Raw genomic sequence first — 23,520 nt, forward strand, 5'->3', positions numbered from 1 at the left:
TGCCAAACTGCTCCCATCCTACGAGGGTGCTTGTTGATTTTGCAATTAGTCCGAGTAAAAGGCAAGAAAAGAAAGGTTTATTTTTACGGTGGCGTTGTGACGTGAGCCAACGCCAAGTACTCGAGAGTGGCAGTAAAATTGCACTTTGCAAAACAACGAATGAAGTGAGATTAAAGCTACGTAATGGGCTGAATATATGGGAGGCCGTAAAAAGTCATACCGCGAGCCTCACTTGAAATTGCAGCATTTATTTGGGCCGTATTTTCTCATGATTTCTTGTTGACGTGATCGTTTGACTTTAATTACTTTTTTTTTTTTTTTGATAGACGCATCTGCAAAGCGATTCTAGTTGCGTTCGGGGGATAATTACATTGTCGGAAAAGATGATTGCTGCTTGTAACTAGTCTTAAAAGATAATTCTAAATAAAAAAAATTAAAAACTCATTTTTTTTTTTTAGATTTGATCATTTGCCAAAGCAATCACGCACGGATGCAGAATTTATTTTCAGGGCTCTCAGTTTTTTTCATTCCACTTTCTGACCGTGAAGTTAGAGTTTCATGAAGGCAACACATGTCATTTCGATAACAGACAGTTATAGCGGATATTCATTTGCGGCAAAAAGGAAAAAAATCGATCGACTAGCAGATTTTTAAAAAGGCGCCAAAATGTTAAATGATAATCAACCCGACCGATAATTGGCATATCTCTAATATACGCACATACAGGATTCTGTCCAACTGGTACAACCCGAGTAATTCACACATTGTCAAGCAAGCACAACCTCCGAGTTCAGTCAGGTGTTAGCAAAATACCATTTTGATGTCCGAGGCTTTTTTTTCCGGCATGTGTCGTTGGGTAAAACAGCCTCCTTAATGGTGGCGAGCAAAACCGTCCTCATGTTTCCCGCCCTAATGGGATGTGCCTCACACCCACTGCACAATAGTTCCATTAAACGCCAGCTCAGGAGCAGGAAGTTGAACGAGATGGAATTTCAGCTGCCCGAGATTAAAAGCCCACAACACCCAGGGCCGCCGAATGAGTAGGGGAGGGGGCGGGGGGGCAAAATGGTTGACGAGAAAGCGCGGGAGCAAGATGGAGGCGGTGGGCAGTGTCAGTTCCGCTGTAAATAAGATCTCCCAAAAGGGTGCTTGGCTCCGGACTTCCTTTGTCTGGCCTTTAATGGTTTAGCGGGCTGGGGGAGACAGATTAGAGCGCCACCAAAAATACGCTAGGCTTTGTCTTCCGGCTCGATTTATCTCCCACCCCAGGTCTCAACTTTTTGTTTTATTGTCACTGCGATGGGGTGCTAAACTAGTGTTGTGCTCCAAATACTCAAGTACGGTCCAGATACCGCACATGAAAAATGAATTCAAGTACACCAGCGGACGAGATGGACGTGACTCACGTACTCCGGGGAGGCTTCATTAATCAAAGTGCAAGCTCAAGGGAAACATCCATTTTCAAAGCACGGAAAGCTGAGGGAAATGATTGTTATTTTTATGAAGAAGCAGAACCGTCCCGTTTGATCGGACAACAAATCCATCAGAAATGCTTGACACTTCTTTTTTATTAAACAATATTTTTAATTGTCCTAAGCAAGCCTAAAACGTGGATGACATGCAAACTTCAGCCGGCGTTCAAAAACTGAAACGCAAAACTGAGTGCTCACAAAGTAAGATCGGCCCAGGTCTCCATCAAAAATCCAGAGTCTGTGTAAATATGGCTCCCAGTCTGAGATGGAACTCTTAAAAAGTGGTATTTTTGTCAAAATCAATTTTGTCTGTTCAATAAAAAGTCATTGATTGTCATCTTTCAGATAAATAAATGTTGGACTGTACCTTTGTTGTTCAGTTTTTTTGTTGACCTTTGTTTGATTTTATTGACAAGGCCCCCCAATGGCCAGGAATGGCTACTGCACTTGGAAGGTGTGCTCTCAGGTCAAGGGTCAAGAGCAAGATGGCCGCCTTGGATCAGCCATGAGGACACTCAGCTTGGCATGCCAGCAGGCCTCTTGCTCAGAGAAGGTTTTTCAAAGTGGGATTTGAAAGCGGGATTGACAGCCTGCATGATTTCAAGATGGAGTTTATTCATCATCAACTCGACGACCTTCCAACATTTGGAATTTGACTCCTGATCTCCTCACCTGGACAAACAAATGGTGAGTGAATGCACTGAAGACCTTAGCTAGCTAGCTTAAGCTTTACTAGTTTAAGAAATGCAGTCCACAAGTTGACATTTTGTTTTATGAATGGTTGATGAAAAAGTGAAGTGATGAAGCCATACAAGAAAAAAGTTGTGCTTAAGTTACTCTTTAAGTAGATGCATCGGCAGCTTCAAAAAATATATCTGGATCCAGATGATTTTTCCATGTAACCACGTGATGGAGGAAAAAAAAAAAGAAAATTTAACAAGTCAATGTTATTTGTGACAAAACATTTGAAATACAATCTAGTTAACAGTAATCCATTAATTATTTTTAATTTAAAATCTAATATTAAGTGGAAAGAAGATTTTGAAAAAACAAATCACTTATTTAATCACAATTGCAATAAAATACAAAATTATTATTTTTCAATTTTTATCATTCTCATGTCATTATTTTTCTGCTTAAGGCTTCGTTCTAACCACTCTAACACCTTGCTGGCCTTTATTCATTTCATCATCAGAGAGTTGAATACATGTTCCAATCTCGTATGTGCGGGTCATTTACATGCTGGCATTTAAAAACGCCATGTGACTGATAATGAGCTGCCATGTTTGAAGTGCTTCTTCATTAGCGTCTTGAACGAAGCGCTGATTGGCCGCGCTTTGATGCCGCCCGGCACAACACACAACAACAAATGGTGCGCGTAATGGCGCCGGCGGGGTTCTCGCAACGTTTTTTTTGTTTCATCCCGGCCGTAACAAGGGCCTCTTTTTGATCTATCGCACCCTAAAGAAGCGTTTGATGCACGCTAATGATTCACGGAACCAGCGCGGATGCAACCGCCTGTTGTCGTTGTTAATCGAACCCGAGCCGTCTCGTCACCTCCGTAATCGTCCAAACAACGTTTTTGCAGCTTTCGTCCTGAACCCGACGCTTTGTGTTTATTTGCCTCTCTTATTTGTCCAAATATATGAAGAGTGTGCATTTGCGAGCGGCGGCGTCGGCGTCAACACCTGCGTGTTTTTAATGGCGCTATGCTAATGAAGCCCCGCACGAGCGGATGCGCCTGGCAAACGAGAGGAGAGGCCTAATTAATTTTCAGATTTGAGCTTTGATGTGTCTAATTGCTCTAAGCTTCCCGACTTCATTAGTCAGCGAGCGGTCTCGGCGGACGCGGGAGCCGGGTCCCTGCGGTGAGCGAGGGGAGGCTTACCTGTGTATTTTTAGGCCCTGCTATTTATAATCGCTAGCTAGCGCTCTGGATGTTTTTACATCCCAGACAAATCTTAAAGCAATAACAATTGATCTCGACAGAATATACACTGTATTTCATGTTATTTTCCTCATGGCTCATTTATCATCTAGCTCTGTTACTGACATCCTCATCGGCCAGACAATTTAATCAACTGAGCTTTTGAAAATCGTCCAAAATAAGCAGATTCATTTATTTATTTAATTTATTTAAACAAATTCATCAAAAATTCACTGAGTTTTTTTCTTTCTGTTCTAAAATTCAACAAATATTAAATACTGTGAGGTAATGTAGAATTTAACAATACCACGAGGGTAACGTAATATGTGGTATACGTTTCTGTACAAGTCTATCGCATAATTGTGTGACGCGTGAACATTTGTGTTTATACTCAACAATTCCAACTAAATAATAATAATAAATTATATTTATAACGCACTTTACATTCGGAGGAATCTCTGAGGAAAGATGATTTCATTTGTTTTAATTTCGTAAAATTCTGAATCGCAACGAACGCTCCCACGCGTGAGCTGCTGTCAGCCACCGCTCACGTCCAGACGCTCACACGCAGTCCCGCTGATCGGCGAGACGTCTGCTTCGAATTTGCTTTCGAGTTCCGATACAATCGCAACTGTGCCCCCCCCCGAAACATCAGTCCAAAACATCCAGAACTTGCGCCATCTGGGTCGTCACAGTAGCACAGCAGAACTTTTCAGAACTTTGCTTTTTGACTGTCAAGTAAAGTTCTGAGCCCCAAGTGTTGCCCTTAGTCGTTCTCTTGATGATGATTCAGTCACCTATTTGCAGCGAGGTGCAAATTGTCAAAGTTTTAATTGCGGCGTGACCTCACACCGCGCAGTTCACCAAGCAATCCTTCAGTCGGCCGACAGCGCTTTCCGTGGCACCTCGGCGGTAACTGCCCGGACGGGAACCTGCTCATCGAAGCCATTTCTGTTTGTACCGGCGTCTGCGCCGTGGATGAGAGTCAGGCGTTAATAACGCTTTCTCCGACCGGGCGAAATGACACGCCGCATTAATTCCCGCGTCCCGAGGCTTCAATTAATTTCACCAGAACAACATATTCAGTACAGAAAAGAAAATGTAATAAATGGCTAATTAGGATGTTGCGCTTTGGGAAGTCCTTCAAAACTTTCCTCAAGGATGTCATCTGTGGGTTGTATTTGCCAGATACCTTTGCCATGCTCAAGCTCAGACAATCATTGAGATGCTGTTGAGCTGTTGTAGATCACCTCCAGTGTAATGTTGGAGGAATTTATTGATTTCACCCTTGAATGGTGCTGAATATTCAGCTGTGTACAAGCACTTTAATACAAATCAGGGCCCTTTCGACAAAGAAGCAATTTTGTCAAAATGCAAATGATACAGGTGACCTTGCCGTGTGTGCAAATGAGTACAAAAAAGATGCGTGCGGCCCCGCCGACCAAAACGCAAAATATTCCCTCGAGGCGACCGGAATGTCTTCATCCTTTCTAGCAAACCCGCGAGACTGTCAGGGGGGGGGGGGGGGGGGGGATGGACTGGCTTGAGGGAAAGGGGGGCGTGGCGCCGACGAGTTTTAAATTGTTTCTGGAACATGAATGATCGTGAGCGTTTTGATATTGGCATATTTTAATACGGTTGCATCGCCGCCAGTCGAAACGGAATCATCTGCATAGAGGGAAAAAAAAAAAGAAGCCAACAAGTCAATAAAAATGCGCTTGTGAATAATGGATGAGGGTGTGAAAGAAAAGGAAGAGGTGATGTACGAGTGGGTGTATTTGCGTATGGCGAATGCTCGGCGCGACGGCTGCTACCATTAACATGCAAACGTCCCCCGACAAAGATTCATCTTAGCCACTCGGCCGAAAAGTGCCAAAGCCGCCGCCTCGGCCAGGGTTTCTTGTTGGCTGAATGCACGTCGGCAAAAGAGAAGCGTTTCTCCGATAAAGATGATTCAATACCCGCGACCCGATACCGAGGGCGTTTGAATCGTTTTAGATAATGTTACGATTCAAATTATTCGTCTAAAAACTCGATATGATCAAGTCCGACGTTATCTTGAGTGCCATCGATTTAGACATCCTATTCCCTGGGTAGTAGAAGGGATAAATAAATAAAAATTCAGGAAATGATCGAATCATGTAAACAATACACAATACGAAGTAAGTGATGCGTGGGAGTTGTGGCAGCAACCTCTTAATTGCTCTGCGGAGGAGTAAAATGAAGGTGGAGCTAATTTCACACAAACGCCGTACGGCGCCGAGTGGCCCATTCATCGCTTTTCAACTTTGCGGCGAGCAGACGATCTCTAAATTGGCTGTCAATTAGATGTTAGAGAGAGAAATAGGTTATCCGGCTATTTTTGTTCCTACCTTCGGATCGGTTGCTTTGGGAAAGACGCAAAGCAAGCAGACGTTTGAACGCCGCTCGGCGCTAATGAGGCGCTATTGTGGCGATGGCTCGTGCGTGCGTGGGTGGACAAGTGGGAGGAAGGACGAATGGAAGGGCAGGTGTGCGGGGACGGACGGCACGGAGGGACTTGACCTCTCCCGGTGAGGAGCTTTCATCTGGGAGAGATTCTCGGACGGCGGCCAATCACGGGGCGCCCAATTTGGAAGCTGATGCGAGTGCAGGCGCCAAACAAATTGCCGCCATTGTTGGCTGTTGCTCGTCCAAAGAGCAGATGGCCGCCATCCTTTGAATCTTTGGCTCATTGAACATCTGGGCCTTCCTGACAACGAGCTTCTCGTCGTCACATTCACCTCCACACAAATGATGATTTTGCACGCCATCATCCAAAACCGCTCAATGGGTCTGCGCTCGATTGTTTGCCGAGAGCTTGAAATCTTAGGGCTTTGGATATCGAGACCGACTTTGGGTTCCAGCACGACACTATGATCCATTTGCTCGAATCTTTTCAGATAAAGCTCATGAGTTTGTAATCTGCGCAACTCGCGGACGAGCTTTGAAATGTGACCATAAGAATAAAATCAACGTTGGTTTTGCTGGCTGACCTGTTTTTGTGGTTTGTCCTTTGGGAAAAGTATTTCTTTTTTCATCTGAAGTGCCACTTTGTGGCTTTTGTTTGTCTCAAAGTACTTTTTATAGAACTATCAAGATATGAACAACGTCAACCTTCATTTGCCGTGACTCCTGGAAAGCTTTTATTTTGAGTTAAATAGAATCCAGTTGGACAAAAGTACATTTCAAAGTCTTCATTCTGCGTTTGAGGACATGGAAAATTAAAAAAAAAAAAGACTTTTGTGGTGACTAATACACTTGTACATTCGTAAATAGGCTGTGGACCGCTGTTGCGCGTCACCGCATTGCTTGGCGGAGGGATACGGGCACTGGGAAGAAGGGTGGCGTGTTGATGGCATGTCCATCCGCCAGGCAAATAGTGCCGCTCAATTGACACGTACAAGAGACAGAACAAGATCAAAATGGGCATTACTGGAGATAATGCCCAGTAATTATCTGGGAAGCTTTTACTATACACAAACCCTCATTATGGGGGACAAAAGAAATGCATATGATGCCTGTTCTACCTTTCAGACAAGTGTTGCGCAATTTGTTCACTAATTACGCTTTTATTTTGTTAACATTTCTTTATTTTGGCGGAAGCGATGCTTTATTTCAGCGGAAATGATGTAAACCAGGACGTGTCTGTGCCTCGTACGATGCGCGCGAGGGGAGGGGTTGCGCAGCTGAGGAAAGAAAAGCGGCGTTCCCGCCGAATAAAATTTGGGAGAAACTCCGACGGAGGCGACGCTTTGTATGTTCCATGTTATATTTTCTTGTTTTCATGTAAACGGAACTATATGTCTGACACTTATTTCATCTTTTCTAGGGTTCTATTGGTGGCAAGATTTTCTTATAAAGCTACAAAATGACCGAAGGACGTCTTGCGGCGTCAGTTCAGAGCTAGCTCGCTGTTTAGCTTAGACAAAGCTAACATGACTTAGCGAGAACTGTACAATGCCGCTTTTAAATTAAAGGCAGTCGATTTGGCTCTTAACAAATGGTAATTAAACATGAAAACTTATGTTTAATTATTAAAAAAAGAAGTTTTTCACCTAATTTTAGCTGGTGCGGTTTACAGTCCAGAAATTACAAATTTGTGAGATACTTTTGTCGCAACACTGCTTGATGAGCACTTTGTCGTTGGCAGAACAGACAACGGCTAAAAGTCAGGCACGACATGGAGCGGCCTTTTCCTTCAAATCCGTCGCAACAGCCAAGAAAGTCATAGTAAGTTGGTTAATTTTTCTTCCTTAAACTGTGGTTTTTATGTTTGGGTTGATGTCTGAATTTTCATTGAAGAAAAAAAAAAGGCCTCATCCAGGTTGAGCACTAATTGCAAGATATGCACGGTCACGCTCATGGCAAGGAGACTAATACCAAATAGCACACTCGGGGCAGCGGAATGAATCCGATTGCAAAAAAGCCTCTCGGCGTCGTGGCCGGCTGGATAATTAGCGATGTCCGTCAGCGGCGAGCGGGCCAATGACGCCGCCGACGTTTTGCCTTTCATTCTATTCCAATGGAAAGTAATTAAGTCATTCAGAATTTTATGCAAACACCATCCAGTTTGCGAGAAAATGATCCAATGACATTTTACACAAACTCGCCCTATGTCGGCCTTTAATTACTACTGGGGATGTGGAAAAAAAAAAGCAATAAAGCACAAACCAAAGTGAGTAAATCCTCCTTTGCGTTTGACATAATCGCTCCCTCCACAACTTGCCCCGAAGCTTCAAGTAAATCCAGACTGATGAGCGGGCCTGTAAAAATGAAGACACCGTTGCACTGCACCGATACACGATTTAATTGAGGTGTATTTGGCGAAAATTGAGATCAAGTCGTCTCACCTGGAAAATTATAAGATAATAGCTTGAGTCACCAAAGTTACTTATGTCACAGGGAGCTTTACAAGGAACCCCCCCCCCCACACACACACACACACACACCCCCAGCATATTAGATGGGCCTGTACAAATGTTAGCAGAATCCAATTTGATATTCCTATTACTGTATTTTTCACACTGGACAAAACATAACATCATGAAGAAGAAAATATAAAAACGGTAAGTCGCTTGCTATGTTGCATTTATTGTGGTGCTGTGAGTGAATTTCTTGACGGCAGGTTGTACTGAAGAAAAAAACGGTAAGTCACTTGCTATGTTGCATTTTTTTAGGCAACTTTATTTTGGTTGTGTGAGTGAATTTCTTGACGCCAGGTTGCATTGAAAAAAAAACGGTAAGTCGCTCGCTATGTTGCATTTTTTCAAAGCAAATTAATTTTGGTGGTGTAAGTGAATTTCTTGATGGCTGGTTGCATTAGGGAAAAAACGGTAAGTTGCTTGCTATGTTGCATTTTATTTTAGGCAAATTTGTTTTGGTGGTGCGGGTGAATTTCTTGACGGTAGGTGGCATTGGAAACGATGGCAACGTTTCTCATTTTATTATAAAATGGCTCACTTGATCTCGAATCGTGCCTCACGTTGTGGGCCGAAGGGAGAATCTGGCTCAGTTATTGTGACCTTTGCTGCTATGGATAATAAACCCCGGTCGCAGAGCAGCTAAGAAAAGTCACGTCTTAGTTGCCATGACGAAAACTTGTTTATCTTCAATTTTGTTTTAGCGGTTGCCGTATTTTTCTGGTGCGTTAAAGAAGATTCCACTTCCTCTGTTTCTTCGTCAGTCTTGGCGAATACTTTTTTACGCTGTGGTATACTCGCATCTTTTATATTTCCGATGTATATGATTTCCGGAGATGCCTGTGTTTGTCGTTTCCGGAGTTTACCACTAGAGGGCGGATGCACGGTTTGTGTCGAAAGAAAGACAACAACAAGCTGTACCAAAAAGTGTGCTTTGTGATCGTGTACCTGGAAAATTCAGTAAAATGTGAATTATATTGCGGAGGTTGTGCTGTTATTTTAGCCACGACGCAACAGACACAATAAAAAAGAAGAAAAAATGCAAACGCGCGGCGCCTTTGTGGCTGACGTAAATCAACCGCCAATAACGCACCTCGTCAAATATGTCGTACGTTTGGACTTTGTCCCGGCGCGACTCTGTGGCGCAATTACAGACCAGCTGCACTTATTTTTAAAGTAGGGGTTGACGTTTTATGACGCTCGCTTACCCAAAATGACTTTCTCTCTCGCCATTATCGCCATTGTGCATCTGTCTCATTTTTTCCCCCCCTCCCTCGCTTTTTCAAGTGGTGTTTATTTTAATGCCATGCCTCTTTAAACGTTTAATATTGCATCTGTGTTCCCCCAGTTTGTTTGCCGGGGCGTGTTGCATTTCGCTTTCGTTTTTTTTCCCTTTTCCCCCCGCAGCCGAGCTCATATGCCATTAACATGAAATTAATACATTTGCTTTGCCTTTCCCCACTCACCCAGATGGTGACCAATGGCATTGTTCCTCCCAAACATATTAAACACTGGGAGCAAATGCGCAAATGGAAGCTAGAAATGAATTTCTTGTAAATTACATTTCCTATGTAGATTGCAGTTAATACAATGACCTGTTTAATGGGGAATAAGAGGAGGGCGCCCAAAAGGGAGTCGCGGGGAGGAAATTAGAGAGTCGGCGGAAATGAAAAGGAGGATGAGGGGCGACCATGTGTTCAGGGAGTCAAAGCTGTATGATGTCGACCACGGCGTTGTTTTGGGGTAAATCGAGATCTGTTTTGCCACTTTTTGCCAATTGCGTGTGATGGCAATTATTGCATGGCGGTGAACGGAGGTGAGGCGTCTGAAGAATGGTGTTGTGACGGCCGTTGTACAACAGTAGTCGTAGAGAATGTCTTGCTTTTTGCAAATCATGACACTTGAAAGTGAGAAAATGTCTCCCCGAGGACAAAATAGTCATTTTAAATGGCGGTCAAATGTTTAGTGTCTCATAAATAAGTCTTAAGTGTATAAAGTCAATTTTTAAAAGCTGATGACACTCATTTGTACCACGAAGAATTAGATTCACATTTGCTGATGAAGCAACAATAATTGCTGTTGGAGCCATGTTTATTAAAACTCAAAACTATTCGGCCGGATTAGTCCAGGGGGTGTGGCAAGTGTGTTTAAGGACTGGAAAGACAAATGTTTTTGAGGGCGACACCCAGACAATTAGATTGAAGGACTTAGGATAACGTTGATTTGGTGCAGTTTAAAAGAGCTTCAGTTTTATTACTCTGCAGTTTCTGGAAGGGAGAAGATGGCGAAAGTGAGACGTTATTGAGCTCGTAATCCTGAAATGCCATGAAAGTTCCATTCAGGTTATGGAAAGTGAGTCCAAGGGGAAGCAGGAACACGAATAGAAAGGGCTCCGCAACGGAGCCCTGTGGAACACCTGCGGTGACTGGCGAGGAGCCAGATAAGAACGAAATGTGTGCTCGTGGCTATTTCATACTTGCATGTCCATAATTGCAAATAGTCCTGCACTCTTCAAACCCAGTTTAGTGTTAAGCTCGTGTTTACAGCATGTGTGCACTCGCAAGGCCGTGTCAAGTGTCAGCCCATTGATGTTTCTCCCTGCTCCGTCTTCAAAGGCGTGCAGACGGGCGCCAGACAGCAAAGACGCATTCAAAAACCCTGACCTGATTATGTGTTGATGCCAGAGAGGCGTACGTACATGTGATGTGCGGCGACGCGACATGAAAAAGACACGACAACACTCAGCCAAGTGCACATTGGTGCCAGGGTCAGATGCCGAGCGCGGCGGCATACGGGCGAAACAACCGAGAGGAGAGGAAGACAAGCGGAAAGTGTCCCCGAGGGACTCCGCTGACAGCTCCAAACTACTTGTATGCACAAACTTTGGACTTTCATACCAGACTGCTGTCATGGGTGATTTGGCGCACCTGTGGCCCAAACACGCAGTTGTCTTTGGAGTGAAAATCATTTTTCAAATCACTTTTCAGAGATGGGCTTAATTCTCTACCATAGGCTTGAATATCGTTTCCCTAGGCTTATTTTTTTTCTTTGTGTTGGTAGAATCATTATTATTATTTACAATTATGATATAATATATTATATAAAAATTGTATAATTATTTGATTATATAATTTCAATTCCATAAATGAATCTGAATCTGGGGGTTGAATCTGTAAACACGTTGCTTTACTGCGAGCAAGCTGTCTTAATTCATTTAACCAAGAGCTAATTAGCCAAATCCAATCAATGCATAGTTTTGTCATGATTTGTTATTTTTCCGGTCTTCTCACTCGGTCGAGGCGACTGTTGTTGTAATGCGTTTCCTCTCCGTAGAAAGCAAAAGGTGGCTTTGAAGCTCAAATCCTTCACTTGAGCTTGCCACAAAGCTTGCCTCCCCGCTAAGTAGTGAACCATTTGTCTGTGATGACTTCACTTTGCGGGGACTTTTCACTCCCTGAGAAAATGCCCTCATTTTCTGGCGCGATAATACACTTATTTAAGCCACTTGCGCATGCCGCGCTTGGGCCATTACCTTGACTCACCTTGGATCAAGTTCTATCCTGAAAAGTCACTTTTGTGAGAAGTGAGATTGATTAGCTTGCTCCCGGAATAATGGCAGGAAGCACAGAAGGACACCTGTTTACCTAAGTGCTCTTGTGGGATTATGAATCTACACTCCAGACGCCGCCACTTGAATTGATATGAAGACCTCGCCGTCCGGCAGGTAGATAGCGACGAGACAATCGTACTTCGACTTGCTTGTCTGACGAAACTTTGGATTGCTTCTTAAGAAAGAGAGAGCATTAGCGCCAATGCTAATGTAACCCAAACGTTCTGTAGCTATTTGAAAGACCAATGACTTCCTTCCGGCATATCAAAGCCAGAGACGAAAAGTTTGGATCGTTCGACCAGTCTGCCGAAGAAACTTGTCGAACCAGAGCCCCCTGTGACTCTTTGCCCTAAGTTACAGAAACAGTTCTGACCACCAGTCGAACATGCAAGCTTTCCTGAAGTCAAAAGTACAGAATACTGCGTGGGTACTTGCCGCCTCCCGTATAGCCGCAACAGCCGAGCCCAGGTAGCAGGTGCGTTTTATTGCCGGTGTGTACGTAACCGTCATGGATCCAGTCCTTCGGGGGCCGTCTCCGAGCAGTTTGAGGCCTCAACGTTCAGGTTGGGTCAGATAACTCAGGGGCGGAGGCTTCATTAACCTCCCCCCGTGTTAGCGACCAGTCGTAGCGCTGACGGCTTCCAGATGGGAACCGGGACGGTCCATGTCGGCAAGACAAAATGATAAATGGCTCCTATTAATGCCTGCTGGAAAAGTTCTTTCTCGACTGATTGAAAGCATTCAAATTGAATCCGATCCAGGAGATTCTTCTATTGTTCCTTTCGCTTTTACTATTGCTCAAATATTAAGAGAGATTAACATTCACGCCCTCCTTCCACCTTTCTCAAACGTTCCGACTCCACGACACGCTTTAGCTTCTTCTGGATTGACATGCTACTATTTAGCTCAACAACCGCATCCTCCTAATTGAGAAGAACTTTGACACCTTCCGCATTTCTTAACCTACCCATAACAACTCTTTAGCTTAATATCTCCAGAAACGGCATCGTGGACGAGATGTGAATGCGTTTCCGATTCTGCGGCTCCAGCGAGGCTTCCAACTCATGGCTGGACTGCTAATGTCGAGTGTCTGGCGGACTTCAAAGTGCATCTTCATACCAGATGAAGTGTGTTGAGCAGATATAATTTATTCTCTGGTGTCCAGTCAATATTTATGCTGTGGTCACCGTTAGGCCCGATTTCTTCCCGTAAGGAAATTAGCTAGTTATGCATACCGTGATGGTGGCGATGTGAACCGCCAAGCCTCCGCTGTGGCAATGAAAAGGTCTTTCGACTTGTTGAACGAGCTGATCGAGGGAGATGGAAAGTGTTTGTACAATTCATTGGTAGATCTGCTATGAAAAAAGAAAAAAAAAACCACCCTTGTCAATTGAATCACCCGGTGGATCCAGGAACGACGTTTTATTTGGCGTTGAATGGTGTAAAAGCATTTTTTTTATGGAGATGGCCGATTACTGTAAAATGAAGGGCAGGGATGAGCTCGTGATGATAATCTTTTTGTACGCGGCAAGTGCTTTCAATTTAGGGTGCACTTAACTTATTCACTACCAGCTCAGTACAAAGTTATGTTTGACGTCAATTCTCGTCAATGGCAGCCCAGCACAAAGTGATGTTTGACGTCTATTCTCGTCAATGGTAGCGAAGGAGTTAAAAGCTCGGAAATTTGAGGCCAATAAAGACAAACTATTGGATGTCATTCAAGCAGCCAAGCAACATCCGGACAGAATCGCAAAAGACAACTTTGACGACATCCATTCGATGTTTATTGTCTATTGATGACTTTGGCGACTACCCCGTGACCTTTGACTTTTCATATTGTCAACAATTCGATTGCATGCCGCGGCAAGCTTGTAAATTGCAGCTATCTGTTCCCGTGCCGTCGTTTTTGTGCGTGGCGTTAATTGCCGGTACGACAATGTCTTGTTTAATCGTGCGTAATACCCGCGTAAGCACTCGCTACACGCAAGATCGAGCTCAATCTTCAACTCCAGTGGGATGGATTCAAAATAATGACAGATGGTGTGTTTCTTAAGCATCACCGATGCGCTGTACGCGTTCACAGAGGTATTTTTCCCGCGTTCAGGCCAAGGATAATCGATGGAGTCCTTGTGGGTCGTCAGCGCCACGCAGTAGCTAACCTTTGTTATGGAAATGAAAACTCAGCACCTCCTGTATGCCGTCTACCAACGCAAAAAGATATTTCATATGGTATTATTCTTTTTGAAGGAATTGCCTTCCATATTTAATGTACAGCACCTTGTAAAAAAAGCTTTTGGTTGTCGTCATTTGAATTTGTGATGAATCAGTTGGTTAACAGTTGACCCAAAAACTAGCTAGCTAACTAGCTAATGATCACTGATTGCATGCTAATTCGTTGGCCTTTCTGTTACTTAAACAAATATCGCAGATGTGCTCTTTTATAGCGTTGTCTCGGAAGAAATTAGCCATTAGGTTTGAAAAATAAAAGTTCAATCGAGCGTTTTATACGTACCCGTGAGAACATTCTGGAGGCTGGATTCTTTGCCTGTCCCTTTAGAAGTAGCTGAGTACAGTTGAGGGCAACCACCAACATTTTAGGGATATAGCAGGGCTCTGTTCGTATCCCACGTTTGTTTCATTTGCTTCCGTTTTTGCTGTTTCCTGTGCTGAGATGCAAAGTCCTTTTACAGAGAAAAGGTGTGACGTATTCGAAACTTAAGCTGCGGAGCTCCAACTGCTTTCTTTTAAAAGCCCCCCCGCCGTGGTAGGGATTTCCGAGTGTGATCTTAATCTTATCTTCGGAAGGCATTTCACCTATAGGACCTCCATAAATAAGCCTCATCTCAAGTGTTGCGTTCTGGCTGCGTCTGATAAAGCATCTAGCATTGTTCTTTTTCCACCGCAAACTGATTTTTTTTTTTTTTTTTTTTCTTTTCGTGAGCAGCCTTTAATCATCTAGCAAGGTGACCTCACATTGGGTTTATCAGACTCACTCAGCACATGTGCACGCCGATACAGCCGCCGCGCCGCCGACTATGCCCACGCGCCCTTTTGTGGCCTACACAAATGCAAAGAACACCTGCAGTGGTTTGTGTCGAAAACTTGGAATTGTTTTAGTTATATAACGCGCTCGGGGAACCGTGCTAACACTCGCGGTGTGGTAATGTAGTTCTTCTACCGGATTGAAATTCTGCAGACAGTTCAATACAAAAATCTCGTCCCCGCTTTGAAGGAAGGAGCGATGGAACATGTACGCGGTAACTCTGCTTTGCATATTTCCAGCGGAGCCCAACTTTTGTTTGGGAAGAATAATATGCGGATGGAGTTTGAATTTTTCACCAATGACTTCCTCCTGACAAATGCTTCATCACGTCGTTGATTTTTTTTTCGGGCGAGGAATAGATGCGGCCGCTGTGCCGGACGCGTCGTTGACATTGGCGCAATCAACATTTGATTTTACTTCCAAAGCAAAAACCCGCAACGCAACAGTACGGTTGCCTCATCAATAAACGAGGACGTCTCGGTGAAGATCAATCTCCAATGACCGATCGCGGCGTAATCTGCATGGTAATTACAAAACTGGGGAATTATCCTCCGCCGCATGCTAATCTCTCTCTGCGCCCTGAGTTGTTTCTACTCATGTTGGCTTTTCCGGAGCTTTCTTCAAGGGGAAGCCGGTTCTCACGCATACGGCGGGCGCACGTTGTCAATGTTTTTTAAGAGGGAGCGCGTGGGAGCCCGATCCGCCGAGATGCCGTAATTGATAGACTTTGTGGAAACGCGGATAGCTTTCCTCGTTTACGTCGGCGGCGGGGCCCCGTCAAAAGCCGCGCTTGCGTATATGTGCTCGGCAATAAACGATGTGTGTGTTTGTGTGTGTGCAGGCGCAAATACTTTTTGACACCACGAGGTGTTCTTATTCTTCTCTCTATCACGGAAACACATTTGCATCGCAGTAAATCCCAGCGGTGGAATCAATGCGGAAATTCTCGGCATCAGCACTAACGACAGCCCGCTGCGCCGCGGCTAGCATAACAATGAGCTCGCAGTCATTTAAGCCCGAAACGGGAACCTTGTCAAATAAAAGTAGGAAGGGTCAATACCGTGGATCGACGAGTCGGCGAGGCGTGCTCTTCAAAGCGAAGCCCCTTTTTTTTTTATGATTGCTTTTTAGCCGCCCAGCGGGGGAGACGAGTCCGGCCGAGTCGGTCCGAGCGCTATCCTTGAATCCTAATGCTCTGCCCTTGAAAAGTAGCTTTGTTGTGCTCGGGCGGCGGGATTTCCAGACGGCTCTGTTCGGGCACGTACGATCGTTCGCAAACGCTTACCGGAGCGATACGCCGCGACAGCTCGGGGGCCGGCCTGGCGCCACGCCGACAATCGATGACAGCCTTTCAAAGTCTTCCCGCTCAATGTCTTCTAAGTTTGCCCTCATTTTGCCATCACTTAGCTCGAGCTAAAGTTAAACGGTGAAATGAACTCGCCGTCAGTCAAAAGAGCCGTGTCTTTGAATGAAGACTTTCCTAAGCGTTTGTAACGAGGAACGTAAGATGGCTTACTTGGAGTGGATGGCGTGGATTTGCCTGCGATTGTGCGTTCAGTGTCTCCGTGTGACAACTGAAGAATGGATGAATGTAAGTGAGGGGGGGGGGGGATAAGCCAAAAAAAGCGTAGGGAGGGAACGCTTGAGCCTTCTTAACACCGGCGAGGCGGTATCAGACACAGCCAAAGCTGAATAAACTTGTTCAGATCAAATTCAAGCATAATCCTGCACGAGAAGTCAAATGTGGCAGCGCGGGCGCCATAGAATACGATAGATTATAGAATACGATACAGAAACGATACCTATTGATTCGAATGAACAACTTAAGTCGTTCTTGGTATTGAATGAGTCAACTCTTAATTTGTAGAGATTGATACCAATGTTATTTGTCTATCAAAATCGGCTGAAGCATTTTTAATCCTGCCAACCAATCAGATGATGGGAAGACGCTGATGTCATTTGATGCCATTTCGAAATCGGATTTATGGCTAATATAGTTACGACTAATAATGATATAAAGAGACTGGACAAATTTCATGGAACACCCGATCGCATTTCGTTTGTCAATCAAAGTCAAGGCTTCGGTACCTGATCGCTCACCGCTGCATTCTTTCGAAATAGTCTTGTTGTTTGGTGGCGGTGGTGCGAAGGGAGGGGGCGGGGGTCTCTCCCCGCACACTTTTCACATTAACTCTATTGACCCGACTAGTCGGAGGGGGTCCACACGCCACAATCTGGCCAGATTGATTTGGCCGGGGAGTGAGTAAGGCCATTGATTTCATTTCTCAGGGCATTCGATTCAGGAGATCATAGCGCCTACAAAAAGATTGGCTTGCCATGGATTTCCCCACATCGGGTCAGAAAGGCTCGGATCGTAAACCTTTTGTATTACCGTTTACCTCTTGGAACTTTCCCATATTGCGGTGACCAACCGGCAGCCCGCGGGCTTAATTCGACCTGTCGAATCGCACATTCCGGCCCGTGACTGGATTTCATAATTATGTGGATCAAAGAGAAAATATCAAGTGGTCCACAAAATTCTGCCCCTTGGACAAATTATGTTGGTGAGCCCTGCTGCACAGTCTTGCTTGCGTTTACTCATCACTGAAGTTCCATGTGGCCATTTAGTGGCTTGTGACTTGATTTGTAATGGCTTCATGAATTTAACGTGTGATGGGCCCACCTGCCTCTGTTTACACAAATGCCGTGTTGGTTGTTGAAATAAAAGGTTCCCTGATAAATTCCAATTGATTAGGATAGCGGGGGCCGAGAGCCTTGTCAAGTTCCCCGTGACGATCGTGTCCAACTGCGTTCTCGAAGCGCCGAAACACTTTGAGGCCACGTCTTGCGCTGAAGCAGGCTCTCGGCCTTGCCTTAACTGCCAATTATGGCCCAGGCAGAGGGCTAATTAAAGTTTGATTAAGTTCACGTGCTTGCGGATATGCAGAGTGGGCTGTTCCAAAGGGTCCCGCGCAAGATCAAACAGCCTCTGCTCAAGGCAGCCGCTGTGAAATTGAATTGTTGGCCGTTATCAACCTTGACCCTCAACACAAGGCAGCCGAGGGGAAATTCACTTCTGCCGCCTCGCGTCCACACCGGACGAATCACTAACGAGGCCCACAAGGAATTTAACGTTGTTTGGCCGGTGACTCGGAGCGGCCCTCCCCCTTTTGGCCATGTTTTTTGTGAACATTTGCTAAGGGGGCGGCGGCTACTGGCCTTTTACTAATTCATGGCCGTAATTGCATATTCATGCGGCACCTTTTCATGGCAAGCCGACATATGCACGGGGTTGCTCCGGCTTGTATTTTTAATAAACAAGAAGAAGGTGCATGAGGGCAGTCGGGCGGAAGAGCAGAAGCGGGCCAAGGATGTCACCGGGGGGGGGGGGGGGGGGAGTGTCAGGTGACTTGGAGTCATGATACAAAAAGGGCGCCAAGTGACTGTTGAGATTGAGCGGTTACACAACATTGCACCGATCCTTCACGTTCTTGAAATATGGACAAACCTTGTCCATTGGTGCAAAATATGAGCTCCTAATTTATTTTTTACAATGCATCAAACACAAAAGATCCACTCTCCCAAAGCAACACTAAAGGCTTTGGCTAAAACAACTAATTGAGCACATTTTTTTTTTTTTTATGATTATTATTATCATCATTATATTTCCCATCCCAAAGGGCTGTCTTGCACAGAAACTAACATTCAAGGACGGCACAAAATTACTGAACAGCAAACCAACAATAAAAGCGAGAACTCATTTATTCATTTTAAATAACAATCTGCTCAAAATGTGAATATTGTCTGGGTGCGACACTTTTCCTGTATGTCATTCCAAGTTTGCCCCCAAAACTACTCACGTTTTAGTATCGAGGAGTTTAAGATGCAGCGTGAGTGCAACTCATGTCTGCCATCTAGTGGTCACTTGTGATATCACAACTTAAAACTACAGTCGACCACTACGGTTCGGCATCCATGCTCTCATATTTTTTCCCCTTTGGCTAATAATGACGGTTCCGATTTTGAGTCCGAATAAAACACTTCACCTTTCTGAATTCTTAGACCGGCTCTATTTCAACATTTGCCACGATGGCAATATTTCTTGTAATGAGTTTGAAAAGAACAGTTTTTTCATTAGCCCTCGGCCTTTAAGACTGATTATTTCTCTCGCTTGTCAGTCTTGAATTAAAATTCCATTTTTTTCCCCCTTTGCTTACACTCGTACCTCCATTCGTCACTGTCAGTCACAGCTTTAGAAACTGAAGCGCCGGGACGCATCGATCACCGCCGAATAACGTAACGATCATGTAAATGTAAAATGACGGTCGATAAATGGAATAATAAGTGTTCCCCGTGCTCAATGAGTGTGTTCGTGTCCTTTCGCCGTCATTTGTTGACTTCTCAAACAGACGGTCGCCGGAGAATGCCGTTGTTGGGGAGGTATTAGAAGCTCCTCCTGAAAGCAGAGCAAGCATTTGTAATGAAGTCAATAGTTGAAGTACCCAGAGATAAGCAGCATTATTAAATATGCAAATGAGGCTAATAAGGGTATCAGGGTGGAATATTTGTTAACCTCGGTGATCGTCCGCGACACTGGAGGGCCATTGAGATTGTCAACCCAAATAAATGTATGAACGTCTCATTCTTTATACCGCCTACACAACAAACGGATGAATAACTAATTAAAACTGTTCAAATATTTTCCAAAAATAAATGTAATAAAATTGCTAGCAATGTCTATTTTTTTAAGAGTGACAAAACTGTTATTCTCTTATTGACATATGAATTCAATGTATAATTTGTCTTTGCGGGCCACATAAAATGATGTGGCGGGCTGTATCTGCCCCCCGGGCCTTGAGTTTGACACCAGATGCATGGAATAGTGGAAGGCAGGATGTAAACGATAGAACCCATTTTGGGGCCAATGTGAGAATATAAAAGAAGCGGCCGTGGAGAAGGTGGCGGCGCTTGAGCGGCGCTCACCCCCAGCTGGCGCAGTCTGCTGGGAGCAGGTAGCGTATTTGGGTCAGCACGTTGCATCATCAGCATTTTCTCCCAAGCCGCCCGAGCAAACAGAGAAGGGGCCGAGCCGCTGGAGGAGAGCTGCATTATTAAGAATTTGCGCCTCTGCAGTCAACTCGTCCACAGAGCTCGGCTCGCCTCCAAAACAACACGCTGTGAACCTTTGGTTCCATAACGAGGCTTTTTCAATAATTGTTGCCGGCTTAGAAATCAAGTGAGCACTCGCTATTTCGGGATAAAGCCGAACAGTCGCCAAAAGAAAAAAATACTTCAATCAATTTTTTTAGGGAGGATTTTAGAGTCATTTGAAGGAGTCCATAAAATATGGCGGACACTTGTGTTGCTACCACCGCAATCTTTAATTGGGCACTTCCTGTGGCTAGCAGCTAGCAACTTCTCCCGTTAGCAACTTCTGCTGTTAGCAACTTCAACCACTTCAAAAATTGATTTGAGAAGTTTTCTCGGAGAGCCTCGTCATTTAAGCGCACTCTAGGACTACTTCCACTTCTCATGGAAAATAAAACCTTTTTGGTTCCCAATTTAAACATGCTAATGTATCAATGATTATGCAGGGCTATTGCGTAACGCCGGAACTTTAATTGCATATTTTTTGGCATCGGGGAATGGATGCAATTAACTCAATGTGGGTGGACTTCAATCACAAAGATGCACCGTAGTGAGAAAAAGGTTGTTGGAAGATAATTACGACTGCGTGATTATTCGCCGTTTGTGTGAGTGTACATTATATTAGCTACCTTGTGTACAGTAAGCAGAATTTTATATTTCATTATCAGATAGAAATTGTGCTGGAAACAGCATGTTTGGCTTTAAACGTGTTTAGTACTCTAGATTTTTTTGCCCCCCTTTTATCTTCATCTCACTGATTCCAAAGCTGCACAATATTCTTACTTCAGCAAAATTTTAAGTCCAATAAATCTTTATCTGTGCATTGGATGGCTCATGTCTCCGTTTTCCATTTTAAAGAAGTTTCTTTTCGTATCAGTCGACAAAGTTGTAGGAGCCGATATTGTATCATGACGCATGAATGTAATTGGTAGCATTGTTTGGCGAGAAGGTGGACGTGTGACCCCGACAGTCAGCGGCCTTTCATCCATGACCTCACCTTGTAACTCATCACTCTGCGCTCTCTGCCGGGAGGCCCATTTTCAACCCGTGGCTCGACTGAATCCGTCAGCCTTCTTGTGTGGGATGAGGAATGGGCCGCCGTGCATCACCCTAATAGTCAAGGGTGGGACGAGCCAGGTCTCTCCCCATCGCCTAGGCTAAATGCGTGGGGGAGGCCGCAGAGAACAATTACGCGCAAACGCTGGACGTTACCATTCGTCTCCGCCTTGGTGACAGAAAGGTTCCATTTAATCTTTTTGCGCCGCTCAAGCTCATGGATGCCGGTACAATCGGCCGCATGGGAGCTGAGAGTAACCTTTCAGTGGTGGAAATATTTTATATAATAATAGCTCCTCCTTTAGCATTGACAAAAAGGTAACACGCATGAAAATCGGTTAAGAAATTAGCAAGTTAGGCCTTGTCATTAATGTCTACGCAGTACTTGTGATGGGACTGTGCCCCTGCCAATATGGCCGCCATTAGGCACGGCAGTTAGCCGGTTTGATGCACCGCGTGTATGCTAGCCTAGCAATAAGCTGACGCTACGCTAGCTGTCGCTATGCTAGCCACCGAACCATCTTTGCCTAGCTTGAAATCTACCTGGTCTGATTTTCGACTCATTTTGCTATCCCAGATAACAAATGATAGTTTTGATGTTTTTAATTTAGGCAAATAGCTCTCAATGCTATCACATAGTATAAAAAAAATCAAAAAATCATTGTGTCGCTTCAATTCAGTAGTTAAGACGAGTTATTCACAGGCATGTATTTTTTATCCTCTGTGAAGAACGAGTTGCGACGTCATCTCGTCTTCATATATTGTGAATTATACTGCCCCCAGGTGGACAGGCTGCGCTAATAAGCGTGTTGAATTATTTACACACTAACGATGTTATGACTCGTTGGTTTAATTCGGTAGTGTCTTATGGAGTGTTTTTTCCCCTCATTAGATCTAGAAGATAAACTTTGCATCGTCCCTCCATTCCTATTTTTCGGGAAGTCAAACTATTTGGTTGAATTTGAAAGACTTTTTTTGTTTTAACAACAGTTGAGGCTCGCGTGAAATGCACTTTCTGAATATATGAAGCACCTTCATCGAACTCTACAGTCAAGGACTGCCTCGTTCGAAGTGGAGAAGGTCCACGAGGGAGGGAGTCGTCGCGTTGTTCGTCAGTCCCCTAATGAATTGGCCACATAATACCTGTCAGCGTGAAAAATGACCTATTTTCCCCATCATCACCATCATTCTTCATTGTTCCACTGATGTGCTGATCAGTCAAGAAAGCAAAAGGAATAATTGTTCTCAGTTTGGGGAAGAAAAAAAAAAAGACCACGATTCATATTTAATCAAATGTGGCAGCGACGAAGAGAATCATTTCGCCCTATCGTACGTAATGCAAATAATTGCTGAAAACATCATTTCCTGAAGTTAAGGAAGAGCTTTGTTGGTGTTCTGTTCTTGTCCCCTTTTTTTTTTTTTTTTTATAGATAAAGTACAGTGTACCGTATGTCTGTCCAGAGATTTCAGCCCACCAGCACTTACATCGTCGGGGGAAATTAATGCATGCCAAACAGATTAGATGTCAGTCTGCTGAAAATGCAATTTTTCATCTTTACCCAACAGCAGTCTCAAAGGGGGAGGGAGGGATGGGGGGGGAGGTGGCGTGTCTTTAAATACAGCATAAATTGGCGAGTGCGTCAGCAGAGTATTTGCTAGGCCAAGGAACAAACCCTGCATTTGTTTTCCCAGTCGGGAGTTTGGCTATAAAGGGGGGGGGGGGGTGTTATGCTGTCACCTATAGCCTGGATGTGATGCACGGTATGGATTGTGGGTAGCACGTATTGTCCAGCCGGTTCTTTGGGGAGGCCCGGGAAACATGGCTCAGCGCTGATAAGCCCGGCTGACACTCGGCTTTGACGGCTATTAGTCCTGCTGGCCCGTTTCGCTATACGCTAAGCTCTCGTTGTCGCCATACCGTGATCTACGAGGCATCCGTCAGCGCGCATTGATTTTTTTTTTTGTATATGTTGCCCTAATCGAGGTACTCTGGAGACCCCTCTTTTGTAGAACAATAGCAATGACAAACACCAGGTGTTAGTACCTTTGGCATACATTTGCGAGCGCCAAACAATGGTGACGACACTTTGGACCAAATAGTCAATAAAGCCTCAGCTTTGAAAGCGTATTCTTTTCTGAGCTGCTTCACAAGCCTGGGATGACTCCAAGAACTCGCACAGATTTCCGTGTACGACTGTTCCGGATCATTCAACTTTCAACGGAATATGGCAGAATTAGCAAAGCATACAAGTTTAACACCTGTTTTGGAGACAGAACAAATATTCAGCCCACTTTTGTGAAGTCCTCATTGCCGTGACCGCCGA

At 44.5% G+C, this 23,520-nt stretch overlaps 1 long non-coding RNA gene across 9 annotated transcripts in view; it reads left to right on the forward strand.

Annotated features, from left to right (window-relative positions):
- The first annotated feature begins 1,934 nt into the window (after positions 1–1,934).
- Positions 1,935–23,520, forward strand: part of LOC148403231 (uncharacterized) — a 270,701-nt gene continuing 249,115 nt past the window's right edge. For 6 of the 9 annotated variants that reach the window (XR_015857820.1, XR_015857821.1, XR_015857822.1 and 3 more), the window contains exons 1-3: positions 7,058–7,174; positions 7,250–7,423; positions 7,571–7,650. This is a non-coding gene — a long non-coding RNA (uncharacterized LOC148403231). Of the gene's footprint in view, positions 2,160–7,057; positions 7,175–7,249; positions 7,424–7,570; positions 7,651–23,520 lie in introns of those variants that run through there. The other 3 variants (XR_015857824.1, XR_015857829.1, XR_015857827.1) reach the window with 3 other exon arrangements.

The sequence above is a fragment of the Syngnathus floridae genome, chromosome 1, assembly GCF_059516105.1.
Source record: "Syngnathus floridae isolate MCC-2025c chromosome 1, RoL_Sflo_1.0, whole genome shotgun sequence".
In the NCBI taxonomy this organism is placed as follows: domain Eukaryota; kingdom Metazoa; phylum Chordata; class Actinopteri; order Syngnathiformes; family Syngnathidae; genus Syngnathus; species Syngnathus floridae.